The following is a 20377-nucleotide window of genomic DNA, read 5'->3' as shown; positions in this document are numbered from 1 at the left end:
CCTCCCTCCCTCCCTCCCTCCCTCCCTTTCTTCCTCTCTCTCTCTCTCTCCCTTCTTTTCTGACAGAGTCTTGCTCTATCACATAGGCTGGAGTGCGGTGGTGCAGTCTTGGCTCACTGTGCAACCTCCACCTCCCAGATTCAAGCGATGCTCCCGCCTCAGCCTCCCGAGTAGCTGGAATTACAGGTGCCTGCCACCACATCTGACTAATTTTTGTATTTTAGTAGAGACAGGGTTTTGCCATGTTGGCCAGGCTGGTGTCGAACTCCTGACCTCAGGTGATCTGCCCACTTGGCCTCCCAAAGTGCTGGGATTACAGGCGTGAGCCACCGCACCTGGCCTCTCAGCATCTATTTCTCTGCCTTCTTGATCACCCCTCCCTGCGCCTCAGTCCATCACGGGGGAATCCCAGGCGAGATGCGCTTGTACTCCTAGTATTACAGGAAAGGGGTCCCGATCCAGACCCCAGGAGAGCGTTCTCGGATCTCGCTCAAGAAAGAATTCAGGACAAGTCTGTAGAGTAAAGTAAAAGCAAGTTTATTAAGAAAGTAAAGGAATAAAGAATGGCTACTCCATAGACAGAGCAGCCCCAAGGGCAGCTGGTTGCCCATTGTTATGGTTATTTCTTGACATTAAGCTAAACAAGGGTGGATTATTCATGCCTTCCCTTTTTAGACCGTATAGGGTAACTTCCTGAAGTTGCCATGGCATTTGTAAACTGTTGTGGCGCTGGTGGGAGTGTAGCAGTGAAAACAACCGGAGGTCACTCTCGTCTTCGTCTTGGTTTTCATGGGTTTGGCCTGCTTCTTTACTCGAAACTGTATTATCAGCAAGGTCTTTATGACCCGTATTTTGTGCCAACCTCCTATTTCATCCTGTGACTTAAAATGCCTTAACTGTTTGGGAATGCAGCCCAGTAGGTTTCAGCCTCATTTTACCCAGCTCCTATTCAAGATGGAGTTGCTGTGGTTCACACACCTCTGACACTAGTAGTCTCACCCCAGAGCTGCTGAGCTGCCTTAGGTACTGGGCTAACCTGCAGAGACCAGAAGCTGGCAAGGCTCACAATATGAGCCTCGGCTGCTCACACTTTTCCCCAAGAGAATCCCTATACGCAGATGGGGTTTGGATAGGCAGAGGGGAAAGACCCCTCCTTCTGCAAATTCAGGCCAAAGATGGGTCAAGCCCTGAACAGCAGAAGCCACATAACTTCTGGGCCACGCTGTAGACCCAGTGGGTAACCTGCTCTTCTCAGCCAGCAGGTCCACTGGGGCCCACCCAGGCTAAGCTAGATGCCCTTTGGCAAGGTTGCCAACTTCCTGACCTCCACCTAATGACTCAGGGAGGGGAATGGCTTGCCAGCCCATCCCTTCTGCAGCAACTGTGGTGGGAAGGACGAGAAACGTAATTAAAATCTCAGGCGTCTTTTCCCAAGGGTCATTCCAGCTGAAGAGCCTAAATATCATAAGTGTATGAATGAGCTGCATTTATTATTTTCACCATGGAGACGTCCAAGAAAACTGACCTTTTCAGCTTCAATAAAAACGGATTTTGCTGTAGGTCCTTTGACAACAGCTGTGATCATGAGCTTGGCTGAAACTTAATATTAAGCACCAAAGACCAGGAAAAAAGATGCCTTCCTAAGGCCTGGGAGAGTTACTGACACCTGTTTGCTGCCACTGACTGTCATCTTTTCCTCTGGGTATTGGCTACCATGGTCAGTAGAAATGGTGGGGCAGAAAGTTGGCAAGCTTTTTGCCAACTAGTATGGCCAAGTCATGGCAGGAGGGTCAGCCCTGGGCTGTGTTTAGGGGAAGACGATCCAGAGTGCGATGTCTGGGGCTACCGGTCACATGACAGGAGGAGATGCTGAATCCAAGCAGACCAGAACCCAGTCCTGCTAAATTCCAGGGCAGTCTGCTACTGCAGCTTTGCTCTAGGTCCCGTGCTACACGCCGTAAACCAAATGCGTAAATAATAGGTGGCTTTGATGCTGAGTAGGTTCCTGAGCCATCTGGATCCAGGAGGAATGAGTGAGCCTCTCTGAGCAGGGCTCAGGCTGCCATGAAGACTTTGTCTGTGACCAGTCTGATTGGTTGCAAGAGGGGACCAATCAGAGGTACTTTTGTTTTTCATCTGCAACGCAGAAAAGGGGTGGGGAGTTGCAAAGGGAGTAGCTGCTGATCCTTTTGTTACTTGGAGGTGGGGTTTTCCTCTTGATTCAGTTCTAGGAAGTCAGCATGGATCAGCCTAAGGTTCTCTGCCTCCAGACTCTGTTCTCCTGCCCCAATAGCCGCAGTTTTCAAAATAGCCAAAAAGGTGTAAACAACCCAAGTGTCCGTTAATGGATGAATACAAAAGAAGAATGTGAGATATATATATATATATACACACACACACACACACACATATATATACACCTGCAATGGAGTGTTATTCAGCCACAAGATGTGCTGAAATTCTGACCCATGCTACAACGTGGAAAAATCTTGAAAACACTATGCTAAGTAAAAGAAGCCAGACATAAAAGGGAAAACATTGTATAATTCCACCTAGAATGGCCAAATAAATACAGACAGAAAGTAGAATAGAGGTTCCTGGGGGCTGGGGCAGGAAGGTATGGGGTGTTATTTTTTAATAGGTACAGAGTTTCTGTTTGGGATGATGAAAATTTTCTGGAAATAGATAGTGGTAATGGTTACAAAACATTGTGAATGTACGTAGTGCCACTGAATTGTACACTTAAAAAGGGTTCAAATTGGCAAATTTTATGTTACATATATTTTACCAAAAATTTTCAAAACCAGAGGAATTGATGAAAAAGCTGTAAACTGAGCTTCTGAAACCCCAGAGTCTCTCTCCTTGCTCTGTATCTGGGAGATTAGAGGCTGGAGTTTCATTCTATTGGGAAATTGAACCAAGGAGTTGAATTTTAGGGCATCAGGCATAAGAAATGTCTGGGGAACAGTAAGAACTGCTAGGCCTCCTTCATTCACCAGATATGGCATTTCCCCAGTCACATACCACCCACCCACCACTACCCACCCCCCCACACACGCCACACCACATTCCACACACCATGCAAACACACTCCATGTTCCTGGCTAGAATATCGGAAGGTTCTTTCTGGAATAATTGGGCTGTCCCTGAGAGAAGAACTCCACACGTTGCATGTGTAATCTGTTCAGTAAAAAGACCAACCTGTTGCTTGTTCAGCTTCCCAAGAGTCCAGAAAGAGAAGAAATGTAGAAGGCTCAGTCTACCTGGCCAACAGGAATCCACAAAAGACAACAGAAAAAACAAATGGGAGGAAATTTAAAAAATACTATAAGGCAGTTTCCCATGGTTGAGGGACATGGTTCTCTTCAGTTAAGAAGCTCACCAATTGTCCAGCACAATAAATGAAGTAAGTTTACTCCAGGGTTCATCAAAGCATCAAAGTCAATTTTTTTTTCTTTTTTTTTTTTGAGATGGAGTTTCCCTCTGTTGCCCAGACTGGACAATTGGAGTGCAGTGGCACGATCTCGGCTCACTGCAAGCTCCGCCTCCTGGGTTCACGCCATTCTCCCACCTTAGCCTCCTGAGTAGCTGGGACTACAGACACCCGCCACCAAGCCTGGCTAAGTTTTTTTTCTTGTATTTTTAGTAGAGATGGGGTTTCACCGTGTTAGCCAGGATGGTCTCAATCTCCTGACCTCGTGATCTGCCTGCCTTGGCCTCCCAAAGTGCTGGGATTACAGGTGTGAGCCTCCGCACCTGACCAAAGGTCAATTTTTAAGTGACAGAAATAGGAAGAACTAAAAGCTTTCAATGAGAAAAAAGTATAGAACCTGTGATGTGCCCCTCTGATACCCCTTCAGGAAAACATGTATTGTCCCAGATGTCATCAGGTGGCTTCCAGATCTCAGCCCTTCAGGGGTCTCTACATGTTACAGAGAGGCACCTCGCCCCAGGTCATGCCCAGGTGATCCATATCCAATGGCTGTCAGATGTTGGAGCATTAAAGGTGAGGATATCTTGGTTCAGTTCAGGACCCTCTGAAAAGTCATTCCTGCTCCAGAGCTCCCCTGGGGTCAAGGAAGGCTATCTCAAGCCTGCAGTGCAATACAACGTCTCCTTCTGCCTAAACCTGCCTCCTTTCTCTCTCTTTTATAAATGTTAACCACAGGAGAATCTTTAGTAAACATCCTGCATGCTAAGTCTGCTTCCAAGGGAGCCCAGCCTGCAACAGATGTCATACACAGAACCGGGAATTAGAATGGCATCTGACTCCTCAACAACAACACTACAAGCTAGAACACAATAGAGCAATGCTTTTAAAATTCCGAGGAAAAAATATTTTCAAGCTAAAATTCTATACCCAGCTAAACTAACAATCAAGAATCAGAGCAGAATAAAGGCATTTTCAGACCTTCAAGTACTAAAAATATTTACTTTCCAAATACCCTTTCTTAGGGAGCTGAAAAACAGGGAACTGAAGAACATGCTCCAGGAAAATGAGAAAGAACAAAAAACGGTGTCACGAGACCAGGAAAAAGAATATCCCACACAAGAGAAAAGCGAAGCCTGCTCATCAGGTGGAAGCTTCACATCTGATTGCAGTAAAAGGTAGAAGGTTCCAGGAGGGGAATCCTCAGGAGTGAAACAGAGCTAATGGGTTAGAGCAGAAGCTCCTGATTTTTCTCGGTCCATGACTTCCTTGATGTCTTAGTAATTTTTTGTAGAGATGGGGGGTCTCACCACAAAATGTTACCCAGGCTGGTCTTGAACTCCTGGCCTCAAGCAATCCTCCCACCTTGGCCTCCCAAAGTGCTGGGATTGCAGGCATGAGCCACTGCACCTGGCTAGTTATTTTTATTCTTCATAGTGACGGGATCTTATTATGTTGCCCAGGGTGGCCTCGATCTCCTGGCCTCAAGTGATCCTCCCACCTCAGCCTCCCAAAGCACTGGGATTACAGACATGAGCCACCACGCCTGGTCTGATGGTTTAGTAATTTTTGTGTTGCTGTCTTCAGGCTAAAAGAAATACCTAACAGTTCTGTTTATTAAATAGTTAGATCCAAACAACTTAATAAGTATTTATGTCCTAACGGCTTAGTAGCCATTAAAAAATATTATGCATAAATGGAAAGAAAAATAATATTTTTATTTTTATTTTATTCTTACATAACCACAGTTACTTCCTGATGGGATGTGTGTGCCTGTTGGACATTGCAGTTTCTCAAACCTTTGCATCAGATTGTGCACCTCTAGCTTCATTTTCTGTTTCACTATGACATTTGCCCAATATTCACTTGTTATCATAGTAACCGCTGAAACCCAGCTTTGCAAAGATATAGCATTATTGTAAGAAATGTAGTTCAGGGGCCAGGCGCAGTGGCTCATGCCTATAATCCCAGCACTTTGGGAGGCATAGGCAGATGGATCACTTGAGCCCAGGAGTTTGAGACCAGCCTGGGCAATATGGCGAAACCCCATCTCTACAAAACACAAAAAACAAACAAACAAACAAACAAACACAAAGTCAGTCATGGTGGCGTGCCTGTAGTCCCAGCTATTAGAGAGGCTAAGATGGGATCTCTTGAGCCTAGGAAAGTCAAGGCTACAGTGAGCCATGATGGTGCCACTGCACTCCAGCCTGGGCAACAGAGGGGGACTCTATATGAAAATGGAAAAAAAAAAAAAGACTATAGTTTGCTCTAATATTAGAACAGCGAACTACCTGTGCTGATAGTTTGTGATATCTAACAAATATTGAGTATCATTAGGAAAATTCAAAACATCCTATGGTACATCTGTGCTATGCAGTGAATGAACTATCCTGGAACTGACTTGGTACATTTTGGAAACTGTGATATTAGAGTATGTAAAAATATTGTTAATAGACTTGTGGCAGACATTTTGAAACATACGGAAAAAACTAATGATAGGTATCTGGAAAACCAGACAAATCAGCTGGGCATAGTGGCTCATGCCTTTAATCCCAGTGCTTTGGGAGGCCAAGGCAGGAGGATCACTTGAGCCCAGGAGTTCAAGACCAACCTGGGCAATATAGTGAGACTCCATCTCTACAAAAAATTTAAAAATTGCCTGGGTGTGGTGGTGCCTGCCTATAGCCCCAGCTACTTAGGAGGCTGACGTGGGAGGATCGCTTGAGCCTGGGAGGTCCAGGCTGCAGTGACCTGATTGTCACTGTATTTCAGCCTCAGCAGCAGAGCAAGACCTTGTCTCCGAAACACACACACACAAAATGAAATCCAGACTAATAAAAAAGTAAAGCAATTATTGAGTCTAGAAACAAGGTTGGACAAAAAAGGAGATGACATGATATACTTCTCAACTTAACAATAAACAATATTTTTATAGTCATGGTAACATAAACACTGACCATAGTTTTAAGCAAGAGTGTGCTGGGGATGGTAGATAAAAGTAGAAACAAGCTAGGAACTTGTTCACACTGTGGAATAGCAATATAGAAAATGACAAAACCGGGCCGGGCGCGGTGGCTTAAGCCTGTAATCCCAGCACTTTGGGAGGCCGAGGCAGGCGGATCACAAGGTTAGGAGATCGAGACCGTCCTGGCTAACATGGTGAAATCCCGCCTCTACTAAAAATACAAAAAATTAGCTGGGTGTGGTGGTGGGCGCCTGTAGTCACAGCTACTCGTGAGGCTGAGGCAGGAGAATGGCATGAACCCAGGAGGCGGAGCTGCAGTGAGCTGAGATCGTGCCACTGCACTCCAGCCTGGGCGACAGAGCGAGACTCCGTCTCAAAAAAAAAAAAAAAAAGAAAGAAAATGACAAAACCAAAGAATGAAGATAGGACCGTGTAAACGTGGGATTTGGAAACACGGAGGTAAATACCAAGGAAGCAGCTATAAGAGGTAAAAGTGTCACCAGGAGCAAGATTGGGGTATAGGGAAGTAAAACTATTGCCCTCATTCTAAGTCTTTTGGTAATATTGGACTTCTCAAACAATGTGCATGCACTGCTTTGATAACCACATTTAAAAATTAAGCCAAATAATGTTGAAACCTAACAAATACAACCCGTCTGCCCCTTCTAATCTGCATAATATTTCATATGCAACCAAAAGTCTCAGAATTCTCCTAAGGTTTCTGCAAATCTGAGCCTGAGAGCGGAGGGGTGAATTATATTCTCACGGCGCTGCCAGCCGGCTGCTGCCTCTGCGGGATTCTTGTCCTCTGCAAAGTATGGGGCCTCTGTGATTTACTCATCACACTTCACCTGCCCTGGCCTCTCCAAATCAGCTAAAAAGAAATGGCTGAGGCCCAAGAGGTTGGGGGCCTCTGCAGAGGGTTCCTTATTAGGCATCCCTTTTTCTGCACATCAGGCTTAGACTCCCATCTCTGTCTGAGGCCTCTAATTCCTGTCCCTGTCCCAGAGAGACCCTAGGAGTCACCTGCATTTACTCTCACAGTTGGCTGCAAGCCTGACACACCACACACAGACACAGACACACACATGCACACACACACACACACGGCGGGAGGGACAGCAGCAGGAGCAGAGCAAATGGCACACCCTCTTAGAAGAACAGCAGAGACCCTCATCTTTCCTTCACCAGGCTTCATCTTTCCAGAAAAGAGTGGTGGGTTTAAGTAGCAATTTCCCCCTCCATTACATAACATTACCCACCCCCCCACCCCACCCCATGTTGACAAGCACGGGAATCACAGTGACTATGCACCATGACCGCCACCCAGCAGTCTGAGGATGTGATGACCACAGAGCTCCTTCTTGGGGACTGGCATTTCCATGCTCTTCATGTGTGTGTGTGTGCACATCCAGTGTGGTCAGGCCGCCATGTGTCTTAGCAGAACGGTAAGACGAGTGAATAATGCACTGATCCCAAAGAACGCGAGTGGTAGTCTCCTAGTAGCAAGCCTGTGAGCAAATGTTTTCAGGTGTCAAGAGTTGTGCCTCATTCATCCAGAATAACTGAGAGAGGACTTTGGGTCCCTTTACAGCCCCTGAGGAGGGTCCCTTTCCCAGGCGGGCCAAGGATCCCAGTTTGACAAAGCTCACCTGGCCTGCAACATTATTCTAAACCCTCAGAGAGCAGGTTCTGCATTCTTCCCCATCTTCCCTGCAGCATTTACCACCGCCTGGGGGTGGGAGGTATCCTGAGCCTACTCCCTCTTTGTGGGGTGACACTGTCTGCACAGATATTCCAGGGAGAGGCTACCTGATGGCGACCCTCTGACCCTCAAGTTGGCTGGCGTGAGGATGAAGCTGCAGTTCTCGCTTCTCCTCTGGGGAGAGCTGGCCGGGCTCTCCACGATGGGGCAGCCTGCAGGGAAAGGGGCTTCAGTGCACCTGGCCACCCCCTTGCCTTTGGGCTGCATGTTGAAGATGTATATTGAAGCTGCATAAATGACTTGTATTTACGTAATCCTCTTGACTCTGCCCTGGGAGTAGGGCTGCAAAGAGGAGGCTGTGGAGAGTGCAAGGGAAATGTCCAGACCTCCAGCAATGGCAATGAAGGGCACATTCTGGGTCGAGCATGCCCCAGGGGGCTACTCCCTGTAACTGCTGGCCCAGCCCCATGGCCTCAGCACCCCAGGCCCAGTGTGGACATACGGCCCTTCCTTTAGTGCCCCACAGGACAATATCCAGGATAATGGAATGGGGACAAAAGCCAGAGCATCCCAGACACCTAGGACTCCCTCTTGGGGCCTGGTGGGCATGGGCTGCAGCTCCCGGCACCTCCGACGGCTTCATTATCTTGAATCCCATCCTTGAGAGGTCCCCTCTCCAGGCTCTGCCTTCTTCAAAACCTGCCTGACCCTCCCGCCCTGGCACGTGCAACCTTCTCCACCTGCCCCAGTTGCTGAATGAGGCCCTGGCAGTCACTGGAAATATTTTTCACCTCCAGCAAGACTCTCCCACCATGCCCCAACTCAGCAAGGCCCCTTTCTAGAAAACCCAGCTGCTGCAGGCCCTGAGAAGGGGAGCCAGGAGTAATTGAGGATGGAACGCCAAGCCTCACTACATCTGAGTCTCGGATAGTCCTCCTGCAGCAAGTCAGCTTGCAAATGTCATCAGAAACCCAGCCAGCCAGGCGCAGTGCCTCATGCCTGTAATCCCAGCACTTGGGGAGGCTGAGGCAGGAGGATTGCTTGAGGTCAGGAATTTAAGACCATCCTGGGCAACATAGTGAAACCCCCATCTCTACAATAAAATAAAATATAATGATTAGCTGTGTGTAATGGCGTGCACCTATAGTACCAGCTACTTGACAGGCTGAGGAGGGAGGATTGCTTAAGCCCAGGAGATCGAGGCTGCAGTGAGCTACAACAGCACTACGGCACCCCAGCCTTGGTGACAGAGGGAGACACCATCTCCAAAAAAGTAATAAGAGGTACGGTGCGGCGGCTCATACCTGTAATCCCAGCACTTTGGGAAGCCGAGGCAGGCAGCTCACTTGAGGCCAGGAGCTCAAGACCAGCCTAGCCAACATGGTGAAGTCCTGTCTCTATTAAAAATACAAAAATTAGCAGAGTGTGGTGGTGGGCGCCTGTAATCCCAGCTACTCAGGAGGCTGAGGCAGGAGAATTACTTGAACCCAGGAGGTGGAGGCTGCAGTGAGCTGAGATTGCGCCACTGTACTCCAGCCTGGACAACAGAGGACGACTCTATATCAAAAAAAAAAAAAAAAAGTAATAATAATAAAATTTTAAAATACAAAAGAAACCAGGGGCACGTGGCTGGTGTCCAGTCTTTCCTGTTCTCCCACCAGAGGTGGGACCGGGCTCTGGACATGCCTAAGCTGGTTCACTGATTTCTCCCCTGAGCTGCATGCAATGGGTCATTGTTGTCCCCTCCCCAAAAAACCCCCTCCCCTGACTCCCAAGTCCATGCCTCTCTCCACCCCCTTGTGCTTGGGACCTGAGCTTGAACTCCAAACGCAGCAGCTGTGACTGCTTAAGCAGGTCCTCCCGAGGAGGAGCAGGGCTGCTGGGGGCACACACACTGTCTTGAGGACATGCTCTGCAGCCATTGAAACTGTTAGCGTCTGCCAGTCGGGAAACTCTCACCTTCGGCAAGCCAGTCTGGCTCTCCATGGCTTCCGAGTCACTGCAGCCCAGGATCAATACCTGTGTAAACAGAGCTTCGCTGTGAGTTGTTAGTTGTCTTTCCTGGTCTGGGTCGTAATACATAATGTTGGTTCCTGGCGCCTGGCTCCCCAGGGGCTGGTAGCGGTACTGGGGAGAGGGGCGTGTGGTCAGGGTGAGAGCCCAGTGCCCTGGGGGCAGTTCTGGGAGAACAGTGAGGGCCTCTCCGACAAGGAGCTGGAGGACACACACACCCTCTCCCCAAGCACAGGGGCCTGGACCCTCCCCCAGATCTCCTGTGCAGCTGCCCACATGTCTCTGTCTGTCCAGCTTGTTGAGGACAATGTGTTAAGAACCGTCTGCTCAGCTCATAAAGAGGCTTGGCCCTTCCGCCCCGGCTCTGGTCGGGGGTGTGTCAGGGAAACAGGCTTTCCAGGGATGCTTCGGCATGACCGTGCCGTATCCTGGCAACCAGACCCAAAGCCACATCCTCTTGAGAGGACTGGGCAGGGTGGGGAAGTGGCCACTGCGTGGGGCTGCCCCCACTGTCCACTCCCAGCTGGCTCTACAACGTACCCTGAGCTGTGCAGGAGTCACGCCCCTCCCTGAGTGCCACACCCTGTCCCGACATGGCCTGGGGCATTCAGAGGTGCTATTTTTCACCATGGTCTCCCTGGGCTCCTGGGAAACTCCTTGGCCATAACCTCGGTTTTCTCATCTGCAAAGTGAGGTGGGCTGGGAGCCACCACTCCCTACCATAATCCCAGTGCTTTGAGAAGCAGAGGCAGTTGGATGGCTTCAGGCTAGGAGTTCAAGACCAGCCTGGGCAACATAGCCAGACCCTGTCTTAAACAAACAAACAAACAAAACTTAAATGGATGTGGATGATACTGTCTTTCACAGACCCAGGGCTCCCCAGCTGCCCACGCACCTCTGCCACTTCTCCTTCCTGGATAATTGATTTCAAAGCAACACCAGTTGAAGTGACTGGGTTGGGGTCTGTGCCGTGCAGCCCTCCGTACACAAACCCACTGCCCTTGAGGCACCTTCTTATCTCCAAGCCAAGCCAGGTCCAGTCATCCTGGGCTCCTTGCTCTGTTCCCCTGATCCAGGAGCTAGAAAAAGGTTCGTGGCATACTCCCGGCCGTTCGTAGCCTGCTCAGTCCAGAGAACTACAGATGATCACCGAAGTCCACTTCATTCAGGCCTGCTGACCACCTTGTCAAACCACCTCTCCTCCTACAGCAAAACTGTGGGGAGACAGGCCCCAGGCTGGAGTGCCCCCCAGTCAGGGCCTCACCTTCAACCGTTAATGCTCCCCTTGCCAGGTTTGTGAATATATCTGCAATGATCTGAATGTGTCTCCCAAAAAGCAAAATGTTGGAAACGTAATCCTTAATGTAAGTGTTGAGAGGTGAGGCCCAAAGAGAGGTGATAAGGCCATGATGGCAGGTCAAAGGATTAATGCTGTTACCGAGGAAGTGGGTTTGTCACACAGCGGGAGTCTGGCCCTCTCTTGCTCTCACTGTCTACCCCTCTCCCTCTCTCTTTGCCCTTTAGCCATATTATGAAGCAGCAAGAAGGCTCTTATGAAATGCTGACCCTGTTGATCTTGAACTTCCCAGCCTCCAGAACCGTGAACCAATAAATTCCTGTTCATTATAAATTACCCAGTCTGTGGTATACTGTTATAGCAAGACAAAATGGACTAAGACAGTCTTCTCTGCTGTCTCTCCCATGGGCAGTTCTGCCAGATCCCCCAAAGCTCACGCATCCCCTCACCCCAGGGCTCCAAAAGAGGTTATAGCCTCTTTGGAGGTGGACCCTTCCTGCGGGCCTTGGATCTGTGGCTCCCTGGGCCTCCCATCAGCCCCTCTTTTTGGAGAGTCGCTGCAGCCAGGAGCTCCAAGACTTCTCAATTCCCCCACAGTGGACACTGTGGTGCTCCACCCAGTTCCCCTCTCCAGGGCTGATGCCACTGTACTGGTCAGGGTTCTCCAAGGAGACAGAGCCAACAGGATGGATAGATAGATAGATAGATAGATAGATAGATAGATAGATAGATAGATAGATAGATAAGCACGCAAGAGAGAGAGAGAGAGAGATAGCAGAAGTCAGGCACAGTGCCTCACACTTATAATCCCAGCACTTTGAGAGGCCAAAGTGGGAGAATCGCTTGAGCCCAGGTTCAAGATCATCCTGGGCAACATAGTGAGACCCCTGTCTCTACAAAAGAACTGTATGTATGTATGTATGTATGTATGTATCTATTATCTACATGACATTTTTTAGGGGAATTGTCTCATGTGATTAATGGAGGCTGAGGTTTCCCATCCTCAGTCACCTGCAAGCTGGAGAGCCGGGTATGCTGGGAGTGTGACTCAGTCCAAGTCTGAAAGCCTCAAAACCAGGAAAGCTGGTGGTGTAACTCTTGGTCCCAGGCTGAAGGCCTGAGAACCTGGGCTGGGGGCCACTGGTGCAAGTCCTAGAGTTCAAAGCCTGGAGAACCTGGAGTTCTGATGTCCGAGGGCAGGACAAGAGGGATGTCTGTGCTCCAGGAAAGAGTGAATTCACCTTTCCTCTGCCTTTTCGTGCTATCCAGGCCCCCAGCCAAATTGGTGGTGCCCACCCACACTGAGGGCGGGTCTTCCTGACTCAGTCCTTTGGCTCACATACCAGTCTTCTCTGGAAACACCCTTTCAGTCTCAACCAGAAATAATGCTCTCCCAGCCGTCTACGTATCCCTTAATACAGACAAGTTGATGCCTAAAATTAACTATCATGGCCATTATCCCCATGGGAGCTGGGAATATCCCTGCATTCTTCCCTGGGAATTCCCTTGGCACTGGGAAGCACCTCTTCTAAGGTTATGCCTTCTCTGGGGTGATCCTGTATCCAGTGACTGGCTGATGTGGGAGTACAAAGGCCCCCCCTTCACCTCAGTTTGGGGCAACTCTGAAGGGGTGTCCAGCTCCAGGGCTCCCCGAGGCCTGGCTGAGGCCTCAGCAGTAACTGCACTGGGGGGTCGCCTTCCCTCTCTGCCCACCCTTGCCCTTCTTGCTTCCCTATAGGGGGTCTCTCCTGAGAGCCATCAGCATAAACCTCCTGCCCTAAACTCTCCACCTCAGTTGCTTCCAGAGAACTCAGCCTAAGATGCCTTTGGGCTCTGGGACCAGGTGGCTGTGGGCAAGGGGGGCATGGGCTAGCATCCTCTTGAAATTTTTGCTGCAAAATCAAAGTCCTGACTTTCACAGATATGGCCGTCTCATGGGTCTGGCCCCATAGGCCTTCCCTAGCTCAGCCCTTGGGCGGGAGATTCCCTCTGTAATAGACACCGTGGCTCCTCTTTGATGCCCTGTTCCATACTGGCTACCTTTGCCCCGGATTCCACCATCTGTACCTGCTACTCCTCAGAAGATCACCCAGGGTTAGGGAGCTGCCCTGCCCATAGGTACAGAGAGTCCTAAGTGCCTGGAAGCTGATGAGAGCCTGGGCAGTGCTTAGTCAATGACTGACAGGTGCAGGAGTAGGAAAGCCCAGCTCCATTGCCTCAAGGTGAGGACAGCCGGACTTTGCCTGAGATCCCAATCTTGACTGACTTCTTCCCCTTCCCTGGCCTAATCCCCCCTACCTTTCTAGCATCTGGGACCAGTTTCATGGAAGACAATTTTTCCATGGATGGTGGGGGAGGGGGAGACCAGGGATGGATTGGGGATATGTCTGTTCCACCTTAGATGATCAGGCATTAGTTAGATTCTCATAAGAAGTATGCAACCTAGATCCCTCACATGCACAGTTCACAGAAGAGTTCACACTCCTATGAGAATCTGATGCTACTGCTGATTTGACAGGAGGCAGAGCTCAGGCAATAATGTTCACTCACCCGCCACTCACCTCCTGCTGAGGCCATGAATCAGTACTAGTCCATGGCCCGGGGGTTAAGAGCCCCTGCTTTATAACTCATTTGCGCATGGATGCTGATCTCAGGCTCCTCTGGGGAACCCCACCCAAGACACTTCTCTCAACAAGAGAAGAAAACATATATACACACATTCAAGCCCGGGGGGCTTGCATCTTGTAGTTGGCATGTTTATTTCAGGCCAGGAAGGACTTTCTCCCACCCCAGGATCTGCCATGTGAGAATCACTTATCCATATTTTCTTCCATTATTTTTGAGAGCTTCATTTGTTATGATTAAAGCTTTAATCCACGACTTGGAATTTATTCTGGTGATGGTGTTGAGAAGGAAACCAATTTAATATTTTTCATAAAACAGTTAACTAGTGATCACAACACCATTTATTTATTTATGTAGTTTTTAAATTAAAAATGAATTAGAACATGAAACGATCTCTAAGATATTATTAAGTAAAAAGAAAAACAAAGTGCAGGATATTGTATATAATAAGCTCTTATTTATTTATTTATTTTTTAAATACATAAAAGGAGGTTGAGTGTGGTGACTCATGCCTGTAACCCCAGCACTTTACCAAGGGCAGGTATCGCTCGAACCCAGGAGTTCAAGACCAGCCTGGGCAACCGAGTGAGACTTCCATCTCCAAAAATTAAAAAATTAAAAAATTTAAAGTTGTACATGCCTGTAGTCCCACTTACTAGGGAGGTTGAGACAGGAGGATTGCTTAAGCCTGGGAACTCGAGGCTGCAGTGAGCCGTGATCGTGCCACCGCATTCCAGCCTGGGTGACAGAGTGAGACCCTGTCTCAAAACAAAACAAAATAAAACATACATATAAGGCTGTCTATAGGCATGGACAGTTTCTGTAAGGTTTTGTGGAAACTGTTGATAGTGGTTGCCTACTGGTAGAGGGCCAGGGGTCTGAAGTGGAAAGGAGAACTACTTCTCACTGAGTATTCTGTGATCTATTTGAATGTTTTGTCATATTTGGTCATTAGCTTTTTGGTAAAATTTAAGTGACTTTTGAAAATTTAAGACTCTGTGGGTTGCAAGTAACACAATACAACTGAAGCTAACTTGAACATAAAGGGACACATGTTTTGAAGGATGCAGTGATCACCCTGGAGCCCTAAGCCAGGAGGGCAGCCAGTGTGGAGATGCCTGGGACGAAGGATGCTAATAGGATACCCCCTCCTGCCTGTCCAGCTGTTCCCATTCTACATCAGAGGACTTCTGTCCCAGCAGAAAATGCCGGAAACCCACCTGTCCCTGCCCACTCTCGCCAGGCAGGGATAAGGTTCGTCTTCTTAGAGCATACTTCTTTTTTAGAGAAAGCAGGCCACTCCACTCCATCTGTGCCTGCCTTCCGCGTTGTGCCACCCGTAGGCTGAATGATAATGAAATCTTCCCCAACACACCCCATGGATGGTAGCCAATTTCATTTAGAAGAGAGAACATGTTAAGAGCCTTCTAGAATAGAACTGCACCCTGCTTGGTTGCCAGTCCAAAGCAAATACCATTTCTTCCTTCCCGAACAGAATAAGGCAGTGATGGTTCCAGTGAATTCTTACCTTCCGTAATTCTTTGGTGGCTTGTTTCCATAACCAGCAGTCACCCCAGGGTCTGCTTGTAATGGGGGGAATTCCCTATCCAGTGTCCTGTGGGGACACCCAGAAAGGAGCACTGTGGGGGATTCCCTGAAAGGGCTGACCGCCGTGATGATTTATTCCCACTTAGAGCCTGAACTCAAAACTGTGACTTTCTTGAGGGACTGAGAATCACAAGCCCCTTGTTAGCCAGATTTTCTTTTTTCTGGTACTACATCTCTTATAAAAACCTGAGCTGTCTGACTATAGGGATTTCCTATAGCCTTACTCTCTATTGGTCCCTACTCTTACAGCCAATAAACCCATCAATTACATTTCTAATATATAAATGTGAAAGGAAAATAAATCTTGGGCCCCCAAAATCACTAAGCTAAAGGAAAAAGTCAAACTGGGAACTTCTCAGGGCAAACCTGCCTCCCATTCTATTCAATGATCTGAATGTGTCTCCCAAAAAGCAAAATGTTGGAAACTTGATCCCCAATGCAAATGTTGAAAGATGGGGACCAAAGAGAGGTGATAAGGCCATGATGGCAGAGTCAGCGGATTAATACTGTTATTAATGTGAGTACCCCTCTGCGCACTGAGATGAATGTGTATCTGATTGCCTTCTTCAGAGAGGCTGATCAGAAACTCGAAAGAATGCAACCATTTGTCTTTTATCTACTTACGACCTGGAAGCCCCCTCCCCACTTTGAGTTGTTCCGCCTTTGCTTCGAGTTGTCCCACCTTTCTGGACCAAACCAGTGTTCGTCTTACATATGTCGACTGATGTCTCATGTCTCCCTAAAATGTATAAAGCCAAACTGTGCTCTGACCACCTTGGTCACGTGTTGTAGGACCTCCTGAGGCTGTGTCACAGGTACACGTCCTCAACCTTGGCAAAATAAACTTTCCAAATTAACTGAGACCTGACTCAGATATTTGGGGTTCACATAACCTGGGGGGATATTTCTCAGTGTTGGATGGGAAAACTTCACTAGTGACTTATTTCCTTACTCCCATCCTGTCTCAGACAGTCTTTGAGGGAGGAACAGTTTACTCATAACCCCACTTCTGGTACCAAAGTTCATCTTTGTTAATATTCTTCTGATTATTTCATTCAACTAGAGTAGGCTTAGACACAAATATGTTGTTGCTGCTGTTGTTGTTTTTTAAAGTATGCAGAATCTGTGAACAGGAATCCAGCGAGGTTTCAGGAAAATTCGTGCCTCAGCCTAGACTCCCATTACTACATGACTGAGAACATGGCTGGCCCCTTTCCTGACTATTTAAGTCACTGGTTTAGCCACAGGAAGGGCTGACTTTCCCAGCTCTATTCCAAAATTCTGGTCAGGGGAATCTCTGTTGGTCAAGTTTGGGATAATGACTACTCTTGGTTCAAACTTCATAGGCCAGGATGGAGGTAGGGTTAGGGTTAGGGAGCAGGTAGGATGATATTGTACAGAATGGACACCAGCACAATTGTCAAAATAAGGGGCTGGGATTAGAGACTTGTTTGAACAGAGAAGACATCTCCAAAAGGTAAACAAAAACCTAAAGATATACAGGCACACCTCATTTTATTGCATTTCACTTTATTATGCTTCACATACATTGCATTTTTTACAAATTGAAGATGTGTGGCAACCTCGTGTTGAGCAAGTATCTTGGTGTCATTTTTTCCAGTCACATGTGCTGACTTTGTGTCTCTGTGTCACATTTTGGTAATTCTTGCAATATTTCAAACTTTTTCATATTATTGCATCTGTTATGGTGATCTGTGATCAGTGATTTTTGATGTTACTATGCACATGTACATAGTATGTGCATAGTAACTATGTACATATTACTATGTAAGTGTACACACATGCCCACATAAGACAGCAAACTTAATTGATAAATGTTGTGTGTGTTCTGACTGTTCCACCAACTGACTATTCTCCCCTCCTCTTCCTCTTCTCAGGCCTCCCTATTTCCTGAGACACAACAATATTGAAATTAAGCCAGTTAACAACCCTACAATGGACCTTAAGTGTTCAAGTAGGAAAAAGAGTTGAACATCTCTCACTTCGAATTAAAATCTAGAAATGATTAACCTTAGTGAAGAAGGCACGTCAGAAGCCAAGATGGGCCAAAAACTAGGCCTCTTGTGCCAAGCAGCTGGCCAAGCTGTGAATGCAAAGGAAAGATGCTTGAAGGACATTAAAAGTGCTACTCCAGTGAACATCCGAATGATTAAAAAGCTGAACAGCCTATTGGTGATATGGAGAAAGTTTGAGTGGTCTGGATAGAAGATCAAACCAGTCACAAGATTCTCTTACGCCAAAGCCTAATCCAGAGCAAGGCCATAACTCTCTTTAATCCTGTGAAGGCTGAGAGAGGTGAGGAAGCTGCAGAAGAAAAGTTGGAAGCTAGCAGAGGTTGGTTCATGGGGCTTAAGGAAATAAGCTGTCTCCATAATATAAAAGTGCAAGGTGAAGCAGCACATGCTGATGGAGAAGCTGCAGCGAGCTATCCAGAAGACCTATCTAAGATCACTGATGAGGGTGGCTACACTCAACAACAGATTTTCAGGGTAGACAAAATAGCCATCTATTGGAAGAAGATGCCATCTAGGACTTTTTCAGAGCTTGAGAGGAGAAGTAAATGCCTGACTTCAAAGCTTCAAAGGACAGGCTAACTCTCTTGTTAGGGGCTAATGCAGCTGGTGACCTTAAGTTGAAGCAAATATTCGTTTACCATTCTGAAAATCCTAGGGCCCATAAGAACTATGCTAAATCTACACTGCCTGTGCTCTGTAAATGGAACAACAAAGCCTGGATGACATGTGTTTACAGCATGATTTACTGAATATTTTAAATCCACTGTTGAGACCTGCTGCTCAGAAAAGAAGATTCCTTGCAAAATATTACTGCTCATTGACAATGAACCTGGTCACCCAAGACCTCTGATGCAGATGTGCAAGGGATTAATGTTGTTTTCATACCTGTGTAGTGGAGTCAGAGATCACCTTCAACACCCCCTTGAGCTCTTACGTGGGCTCTTTGGCTGGATCTAGAAACCAACGGACACCAGCCAAATTAACAAGAGAAAAACATATAAATGTTATGAGTTTTACATGTACATGGGGATCTTCACAAGAGAGTGAAGTCTGAAGAAATGGCCAAAGCAAGATCTTTTCATACTTTTTAAATAAAGAACAATGAATTTGAGAAGAAATGACATGACAAAGAAAATTTGGCTGGGGCAGTAAATTTTCTAGGGGTCACTAGAAGATACGGGGAGGGAAACAAGTGGAAGGTAAGGGTTACTTTGTTAAATCTATTTATTCAAGTCCACTGTAGCCGCCAAATCTCAGTCTCTGTTGATCAGGGCTGTTTTCTTGCCCTGGTATAGGTGAGGGTATCCATCCAAGAGGTATCAGCTAGCCCTTTCTGAAACCATAATGTCTCTGATGTTTTCAAAATAATCAATATACCAAGATAATTGGTAAAATACCAATTTTACCAATTATCTTGGTAATCAATATTTTGAGATGGCATATCCTTTGCTCCTTCATCTATTAACACCACGTCCATTCTGCAGCCCATGGATCAAGGAGTAATTTTGGTTTTTAAGTCTCATTATTTAAGAGCCATGTGTCTTAAAGACACAGCTGTCACAGGCAGTGGTTCCTCTAATAGATCTGGGCAAAGTGAACTGTAAACCTTTTGGAAAGAATTCACCAGTCCAGATGCCAGTAAGAACATTTGTGATTTATGAGAAGGAGGTCAAAATATCAACATCAACGGGAGTTTGGAAAAAGTTGATTCCAATCCTCATGGATGAATTTGAGGGATTCAAGACCTCAGTAGAGAAAATAACTGTTGGTGGGGTGGAAATAGTAAGAGAACTAGAACAAGAAGCAAAGCCTGAAGATGTGACTGAAATGCTTCAATCTTGTGATCAAACTTTTACAGATGAGGAGTTGCTTCTTATGCATGAGAGAAGAAAGAGCGATCACTCAAATCTACTCCTGGCGAAGATGCTGTAAACATTGTTGAAACGACATAAAGGATTTAGAATATTGCATAAACATAGCTGATAAAAGCAGCGGCAGGGTTTGAGAGGATTGACTACAATTTTGAAAGAAGTTCTACTGCGGGTAAAATCCTATCACACAGTGTCACAGGCTGCAGAGGAATCTCTCATGAAAGAAAGAGTCAATGGATGCATCATATTTCACTGTTGTCTTATTTTAAGAAAGTGCCACAGCCACCCCAGTCTTCAGCAACCTTGACCCTGATCAGTCAGCCGCCATCAACATTGAGCCCAGACCCTCCACCAGCAAAAGGATTAGAGCTAGCTGAAGGCTCAGATGATCGTTTGCATTTTTAAGCAGTAAAGTATTTTTAAGTTAAAACATGTGCATTTTTTTAGACATAATGCTATTGCACACTCAATAGACTGCAGTATCATGTAAATATAACTTTTATATGCGCTGGGAAGCAAAAAAATTCATGTGACTTGCTTCATTGCAATATTTGCTTTATTGAGTTAGTCTGGAAGTGAACCTGCAGTATTTCTGAGGTATGCTTGTATAAGATGTATTTTCTATTTCAAGAGAAATATCTGTAAATGACAGAAAGATCAGATTCAAGAAAATAGGAAACACCCTTGATACCACCTTCTCAGACAATTACTATCAACACCTTGGGTTTGGGGGTGGTTTTTTGTTTTATTTTTTAGAGATTGGGTATTGCTATGTTGTGTAGGCTGGACTTGAACTTGTTGTTAACCTTCCCGTTCCCTCCTCC

The sequence above is a fragment of the Mandrillus leucophaeus genome, unplaced genomic scaffold (genome assembly GCF_000951045.1).
Source record: "Mandrillus leucophaeus isolate KB7577 unplaced genomic scaffold, Mleu.le_1.0 Scaffold238, whole genome shotgun sequence".
Lineage (NCBI taxonomy): Eukaryota > Metazoa > Chordata > Mammalia > Primates > Cercopithecidae > Mandrillus > Mandrillus leucophaeus.
Note: the sequence above shows the minus strand (reverse complement) of the source record.